The sequence below is a fragment of the Lampetra fluviatilis genome, chromosome 3 (genome assembly GCF_964198595.1).
Source record: "Lampetra fluviatilis chromosome 3, kcLamFluv1.1, whole genome shotgun sequence".
Classification (NCBI taxonomy): Eukaryota; Metazoa; Chordata; class Hyperoartia; order Petromyzontiformes; family Petromyzontidae; genus Lampetra; species Lampetra fluviatilis.
Window position 1 is genome coordinate 4,283,393 of NC_136277.1, and position 8,340 is coordinate 4,291,732.

Sequence of the window (8,340 nt, forward strand, 5' to 3'; positions counted from 1 at the left end):
CAAGTAAGGGCTCACTACGAACAAAATAATCCAGGGATCCGTGGTGTACGACCTACGACTTTTGACACAGGTTATAAACGTGACGATGGTTATAATTGACATAAGTCCACCTGGTGGACAAACCTCGGTGTTGCACATCATGTAAAACCTTGGTCGTTACGGCCGAGGTCAGAGGTCAAAAGGCTGTCCACCACAAATTGGGTTTGTTTATTTTTGTTTTTACCGACGGCTCCTGGTTTCAATCAGTCGGGGCAAACGGGGGCGTGGGGGTGGTGCGGCGGCGTGGTCATGGGGTGAGGGAGGGGTGTGGACTCATCGAGTCCATCTCACGATCCCTGTTGGCCGCGTTCGCCCACCGAATCGGTCCCCACGCCTCCTGCGCAGTTTGCTTTTCACGCATAACGCAACGTGCACTCCACGTGTGTTGTGTGCAAGCATTGTGCACGTGCTGTGTGTGTGTGTGCCGTCCGTAGCGGTTAGCGCTACGCTGCACTACGCTGCACTACGAACCTGGTTACCCGGGTTCGAATCCCGCTCACGGCCAAAATCAGTGATGATTATCTGAACCGGTCCTGGGCCTCCCCTCAGTTGACTCAGCCTCGAATGAGTACCTGGTGCAGTGTGTAAACATCGCCACTTGGGAGACAAAGGTGGCCAGGCGTGGTGCTGGCCACCCACCCCCTCGTGTGCCGTTCTGGCCGTCATAGGTGCTCGTTTACAGCACTTGCCCCAATAGTCTGTTACAGGCTATACGGGGGATCTTTGTCTTTGTCATCTGCTGTGGGGGGGGGGGGGGGTAGCGGTTCGCGCGCTGCACTACGATCCCAGCCACCCGAGTTCGGTTCCAGGGTTTGAACGCGTTTTGGGCCTCCCTTAGGTCGACTCAGCCTAAAAAATGAGTACCTGGTGCGGTGTGTAAAAACATCACCACTGGTAAGACAAAGGCGGTCGGCCGTGGTGCTGGCCACCTGTTCCCTCGTGTGCCATGCCGGCCTTCATAGGTGCTCGCTAACAGCACTTGCCCCAACAGTCTGTTAAGGCAATAGGGGGGATCTTTCTCTTTGCAGTCCGCTGTGGGGAAGGATAGTGTAGCTCACGACCAACCCCAGTGACGATTATCTGAACGGGTTCTGGGCCTCCACTAGGTCGACTCAGCTTCAAATGAGGACCTGGGGAGACAAAGGCGACCGGGTGTGGTGCTGGCCACCCATCCCCTCGTGTGCCACAGTGCCGGCCTTCACAGGTGCTGCTAACAGCACTTGCCCCAAGTCAGTTTTTAAGGATACACGGGGATCTTTCAATTTGTCTTTGCAGTCCGCTGTAAGCATGCAAACGTGATATGTATGCGTGTGTAAATATGTAACGGATTATGCTGTACTAGCTTTACTACCCAGCTTCGCCCGAGACTTGGATTCTTGTCTTGGATTAATACACGGCCTATGCGGAGGGTGGGGGGGATGCGTGACGTCAGCAGGCACACTGTGTGACGTCAGTATGCACACTGCGTGACGTCAGCAGGCACACAGCGTGACGCTGCCGCATGCGGGTGACATCACAGATGTGACGTCACCGCTCACTTGCCGTGCAAAATATATCCATTATTGAGCCCCCCCCCCCCCCCCAAATACAAAAGTCTATTTTTATACTTTTTGCATTGTGTACAGTCTGGAAGCTACCCACATGCCAAATTTCAAGTTTGTTGCATGTCGGGAAGTACGCTAAACATATTTAACAGACACGCAAATTCACAAATTTTCCTTTTATAATCATTATATAGATGTAAAACATTGATGTTGCATGCGCTAAATGCAAATATCGCAAGGGTTATATGCAGCACAGTGCTACGATGAGCGAGTGACCACTGTTCAGGGCACCATTGCCCATCCAGATGTTTGACCCTGCGTACTGATCACACACTGTGAGCCCATTGGAACAGCAACACCGTTTCAAGTCTGTTGCAAAATTTGCTCAGACTCAGGGATAGAACATCAGCCGGTAACATGTTCAATACGATAGTGCCTGAGCACCGTGTGTAGTGGAGTCACAATGACTCTCTTACAGATGATCCAATACAAACACGATGTTAGTATACGTTTGTGTTACTATATGAAACTTAACGCTTACAGAAAACTGGGGAAAATTGACCAGTGACGAAGAGATAACACGAGTGCTAAATAGAAAACCTCTTTTTTCCATCGTGGTGATGACATCCCACGTGAATCGCCGCACTTTATCGTGTACTATTTTATTTGTTGACCAGGTAAGGCCCACTGAGCGAAGTAGCTATTTTGTAACCTGGCCATAAACGAGAGCTCAACGAAGTGGCTCATCATCACGTGGACATTTAAACCAGTAGCCAAAATAATGATGATGATGAGGGGGTTCTCTCATCACCAAACACGGAGCGCCGTCTCCGGAACCTCAGCGTGCCACCGTGTGACTTCGTCCCGTTATTCGGCTCGAAAGCAAAAACATTCATCATCAACTGTCATCAATCCACTGCTGGATGAAGGCCTCCCAAAGCTGCCATCTATCACGATGCCGCAATGTAACAATTTACGTGGTACCTGCGCATGAGTCGATGCACGGAGGATTAGGGGTATTGATTATGATTTGATTTTTAGGGTTTGAGGTTGAGAGGTTATGATTAATGGTTTGGGTTTAGGGTTAGAGATAGGGGTCAGAGATTAGTGGTCAGGTTTTACTGGTTAGGGTCCAGGATGATAATTTAGATTCATAATAAAGTTTTTTGGGTTAGATCGCGCAAGTATGAATGTGTCGTAACCCTCCACCACCCGACACAGCCAGCAAGGTTTGTCACGTAAACAACGCGCCAATTAGTTAACTATTTCAGTCCACCGGTGTGTTGGAGAGTAGTTAACTAATTTGCACGTTGTTTACGTGACAAACCTTACTGGCTGTGGAGGGTTACGACACATTGACACTTGCGCGATCTAACCCAAAACAACTTTATTATGAATAATTTTAGTCGCGAAAGCCTACGTGTTAAACTGATCATTTATTTAGGTTTAGCACTAGCGACGAGCGTTCAGTGATTCGGGTTAAGGGGTCAGAGTTCGGGTGAGAGGTTAGGGTAGTGGGTCCCAACCCATGCGGCACAGCATGGGTTAAGATACTGTGCAGGGGAAATGTTGACGTGGATACTGTGCAGGAGAAATGATGAACGTCTGGAATGTCAGCGCCACATTGTGGAAGCAGAGCACTGATACGCAACGTGAGACAAATGCCTAACAACACATTAACTGGAGGCGTGGGCATGCGCTCTCTCTCTCTCTGTGTACTGTGGCCTTAGTCACCTGGGGAGGTGCACGGAGATCAATGTTGAGAACCACTGCGTTAGAGATTAGAAATGACCATCAGTGGTAATGGGTTAGGATTTAGGGTTAGAGGTTAGAGTTTAGCATTTAGGATTAATGTTAGACGGTATAGTTAGGGTTTAGCGTGTTCACAGGGTTATAGGTTTCGAGTTTATCATTATGGGTTAGAGGAATGGGGGTTACGATAGGATGCGAGGTTTAGGATTAACATTTAGCATTAGAGATAGGATGAGGGTTAGATGTTTCAGGTTGAGTGTTAGTGATAGGGTAAGAAAGTTTAGGGTTCAGCATTAGTGAGAGGGTTAGAAGGAAAGGGTGTAGCCTTGGGATAGGGTTAGAGGTTTAGGGACAGAGTTAGAGGTTTAGCGTGAGCGATCGGGTTAGAGGGTCAGAGTTTAGTGTTAGGGATAGGGTAAGGGTTTAGCATTAGGGATAGGGTTAAAGTATTAGAGTTTAGCGTTAGGGATAGGGTTTAGCATTAGAGATAGGGTTAGAAGGTTAGAGGTTAAGCATTTGGGATAGGGTTAGAGCATTAGATTTGAGCGATAGGATTAGAAGTTTAGCATTAGGGATAGGGTTAGAGGATTCGATTCGAGGGTTAGGGATCGAGTTAGAGGTTTAGAGTTGGGGATAGTCTTAGGAGGTTAGAGTTTAGCGTTCGGGATAGAGTTAGAATTTAGCATTAGGGATAGGATTACACGTTTAGTGTTAGGAATGGTGTTAGAGGTTTACCATTGGGGAAACGTCATTGTTTTTTGATATTTTCTTTCAACCTATCTACGTGACTTTACCGAAAGACCCAAAGAATATGAATTCCTGCAGTCACGAACGCTTTAAGTCAAGGGTAAGAGGAATTAAGTTTAGCGTTAGGGGCCGTCCATAAACTACGTCACGCACCTTGGGGGGGGGGGGGGTCAGACATTTGTGACGATGTGTGACGGGGGGGGGGTTTGAGAAACGTGACGTCACATCAAAATGCGTAACTTTAAATAAATATAGAAATGTCATAACGACACTAATATTAATACATTTTCATTATAAACGATTTGATTATTTAAATTTACTAAGGTCACCTTTTATTTATTCGATGAAGGAGCATTTTGCTTCTCCATGAGAGAATGGAGAAGCATACATTTTGTACTTTTTTTTAATCATTGTTATTAATCAGAGTGCAGAGCCACATTAAATACGCATTATCATGACAATATTTTAAAGCGATTTGAAGCATGTTTTATTTCAAAATGGAAATATGTGTTTTTGGGGGGGGGGCAGAGCTTTGTGACGTCATATTTGAGGGGGGGGTCTGACTTTTTGTGACGCCATGTGACGGGGGGGGGGGGTAAAAAATCGTACAAAATCGCGTGACGTCATTTATGGACGGACCCCTATTATTATAAGGACAGTATAATTCCGCACCACATTTGCGGGGTCAGTAGTCTCAGCCACACGTTGAACGCCTTTGTGTTAATGCGTACCGTACACACACACACACCAATGCGATTGTTACGTCGGTAGGTTTGTGACTACTGTTTATCTCGGTACAAGGATGTTCATTCATTATATACGTACAGTACGCTCATACTTGCGTATAGGTATTCGAAGTATGCATTGTTTAATCTCTGGTACGCGAGGCACGTGTTTGTGTCGTGGGGGAGCGGTGGTGTAGTGGTTAGCGCGCTGCGCTACAAACCCAGCGACCCGAGTTCGACTCCCGCTCACGGCCAACATCGGTGACGATTATTTGAAGTGGTCCTGTGCCTCCCCGAGGTTCGACTCAGCCTCGAATGAGTACCCGGTGCGGTGCGAAATGAACATCGCCAATGGGGAGACAAAGGCGGCCGGGCGTGGTGCTGGTAAACCCCACCCCCTCGTGTGCCGTTTTGGCCTTCATAGGTGCTGCTCGCTAACAGCACTTGCCCCAACAGTCTGTTACAGGCTATACGGGGGGTCTTTGTTACTCTTTGGTTGTTTCGGTAAAGTCTCGTAGAAAGAGAAGTTAATAAATTAAATAATAGCATGCGACGTGTCGATTGCAACACAAGCAATCATCATCAGGTACAAATGAAAGAGAAAACAAAACCTAGTAAACTTAGAAATATAATGCAATACAACACAGAGAGTTGGCTAACACAACAGTCAACACCCTCTATCTGGTTGATTACGTTTTCCCAAAGATTGCAAAATTTAAGAAAGAGAGATAAAACACAGACCCGGAGACACATAAGCAGAGAGATAACACAGAAACACAGAGAGAGGGAGACACATAACATAGACACACAGGTTTTATCTTTTTACGTGACTTTACCGAAAGAATCAAAGAGTAAGTCACGAAAGCGCCAAATCAAGTTTGGGATCTTTGTAGTTTTGTTGTTGTGCAGAGCGTGGTCAGGGCACAGCGTTTCACTGAGCCCATGGGTTTATCCACTGTCCCGGTCACGATGGTCTTTATCCAGAGGTTTCTCAGTTTGGATCTGGTGGGGTGTTCTGTGCGGCTGGGTTCAGGCTTTTGGTGAACGTGGCGAGGCCGTTGCCTCCCTCCCCACGTTGCTTTGAAAGACGCCGCCTTTGCCCGTCGCATATTTGCCGTGCCCGTCATTCCTGGCAGCCCTAAGCCCACCCGTCCAGACCACGGACACTGGGGAAGGGAGGGGGGTTACCTAGTCGACAAAAACAGGCTGGGCCGACCTTGGCATGCGGCAACGTTGGGCCAACGTTGCCATGTCGACTGATACCGCAGTTGCGCCAACGTTGGCAAGTTTTAATTGGCACCACTAAACATGCAACGCCGGTTCCGATGTTCCATGCTTACTGGCATTCAATCAAGCCCCCCACATTCAAGACCCCCCCCCCCCCCATTAAAGCTCCCCCCCATTTACCCCCCATTAAAGCCCCCCCATTAAATCCCCCCATTTAAGCCCCCCCCCCATCTAAGCCCCCCCCATTAAAGCCCCTCGCCCCTGCCCCCCCCCTATTCAAGCCCCCGCCCCCCCCCCCAGGCCCAAAAGTCCAACTGAGGTGGCCGCGGCCGCGAGACAGAGAGAGACAGAGAGAGAGACAGAGAGAGAGACAGGGAGAGAGACAGAGAGAGAGACAGGGAGAGAAAGACAGGGAGAGAGAGAGACAGGGAGAGAGAGACGGAGAGAGATGTCATTCCCATGTCTCGAGCCAACGCGGCGTTGTTCGCAAGGCGCTCGTCTCACGGCGCGTTTCGTGCAGCTGTCGCTGCTGTTGTTGCCGCAACGGAGCGTGGACCGTTCGTCGCGCACGTTCACGAATTGCCCTGCACGGTCTCCATGCCGCCGCCGCAGTCTGCGACACCCCCCCCACCCGCGCGGGACGGTGTTGACGGACAGCTGTCATGCCGCGCGTGTGTGCCGAGTTAAGGCTGAGTCGACCCAAGCGATGCCCAAGACCGCGTTCGGAGCTCGTCGCCGAGCGCCGAGAAATCGGATCTTGGGGATGGGGAGTGAACAACCCTGACGTGCCCCCCCCCACCTAGCCCGTGACCGGATCTCCCCATCAGTTTTCAGTTTCATGTATTTGGTATAGCCCTGTGAGCCATTCGGCTCTTGACTCGGGTGCAACCGCAACAAACAAGAACATGAACAAGAAAACATCTTAAAGTGACGACGCGCAAACAGAAAAATCCAGGCAAAAACAGCAAAAGTCTTCCAGCAAAAGCACCGTGCACCAACGCTGTGTGCAAAATCCCAGTGGGATGCAAGTCAAACAACAACAACAACCGTGAGACAATTTAGATTAAAGTTATCAGTCTAACTCTGTACTACAACAAACAAACATGGCTTAACAAAAACGTGTTCGAAATCACCAAAATAAACCTTCCCGTGCCCTCCTCGTGGCCCTCCTCGTACCTGCACGGCCGCTGTGAGAGTCCACGCTCCGTGTCACTCGCTCCGACGATGCAGTCAATGCCCTCCCCCCCCGCTGCCGCCGTGCTCCGCTGCCCGTAGCGCGGTGCGATGTTCACGGTGAGTGCCAGACGCTGGCTGACCCCAGCGAGACGATGGGGAAGAGTGACGGTGGTGCGAGCGAAGGGCACTTTGTGGGAACAAACACGGAGGCAGTTACGGGCCGATCTCACCGCAGACAGCAGCGACGCCCCAGCGGTCACTCCCTCGATTCCCCCCCCACAGCTTCCAATCCCCCCACCCACACACACGGGGCGAGCACATGCCTCGAACAAACCTCGTGTGAACACGCCCAGAGTGCCACCACACACCTTAAACTCTACACACCCATAATACCACACACCCAGAGCACTACACACGGACACACACTACATACACCTTACACTCTGCACAACCATCGTACCACACACACAGAATACCACACACAGACACACACTACATACACCGTACAGTCCACACACCCATAATACCACACACCCATAATACCACACACCCAAAGTACCACGCAACAACAACCGCCGCCATTCGCCACTAAGTAGCGGTGAAGTCACCACGGCGCTTGTGCCAGGCTACGTGCACTTTGAGGCTACGTGAAGTGCCGAAGGCTCGCTGACAGGTCACGGGACAGACCCAGCAGGTGCCTGACTGAGATGACTGGGAGGTGCATCACCTGTGCCCTCTACTGTGCCAACTTGCTGCGTTTTAGCCGCTCGGCGCTCCGCTCGTTGTTGTGAGCGTCGCTCTTCTGCCCTCCGTTGTTGTTGGAGGGTCACTGCCTCCAACTGCCCAGTAGCAGCGTCCTTCACGAGCCTCCTCCATAGAGGACGATCTTGACCCCACTGGTACCAGTCTTCGGTAAGTCCACTCAGCTCCACATCATTCTATACCACACCACTCCATCTCTTCTCTAGCTCGTGCCGTGCCCGTTTAGCCCCCTCGATGTCGCCAAACAGAAGCTGGCTGGGCATGCGGGCTACGAGACCCAGCCAACGCAGCCTTGCCCGCCGGAGGAGCTCACTGATGGGAACGTGTCCAGATCTTTCAAGGTATTGTGAGCTCACACAATCCAGCCT

At 50.3% G+C, this 8,340-nt stretch overlaps 1 protein-coding gene across 2 annotated transcripts in view; it reads right to left on the reverse strand.

Annotated features, from left to right (window-relative positions):
- LOC144951713 (uncharacterized) overlaps window positions 1-7,456 on the reverse strand; it is a 71,875-nt gene extending 64,419 nt beyond the window's left edge. For both annotated transcript variants that reach the window (XM_078882048.1, XM_078882057.1), the window contains exon 1: window positions 7,211-7,456. The gene's annotated coding sequence lies outside the window, so the exon portion shown is untranslated. The remainder of the gene's footprint in view (window positions 1-7,210) is intronic.
- Window positions 7,457-8,340: the final 884 nt, after the last annotated feature.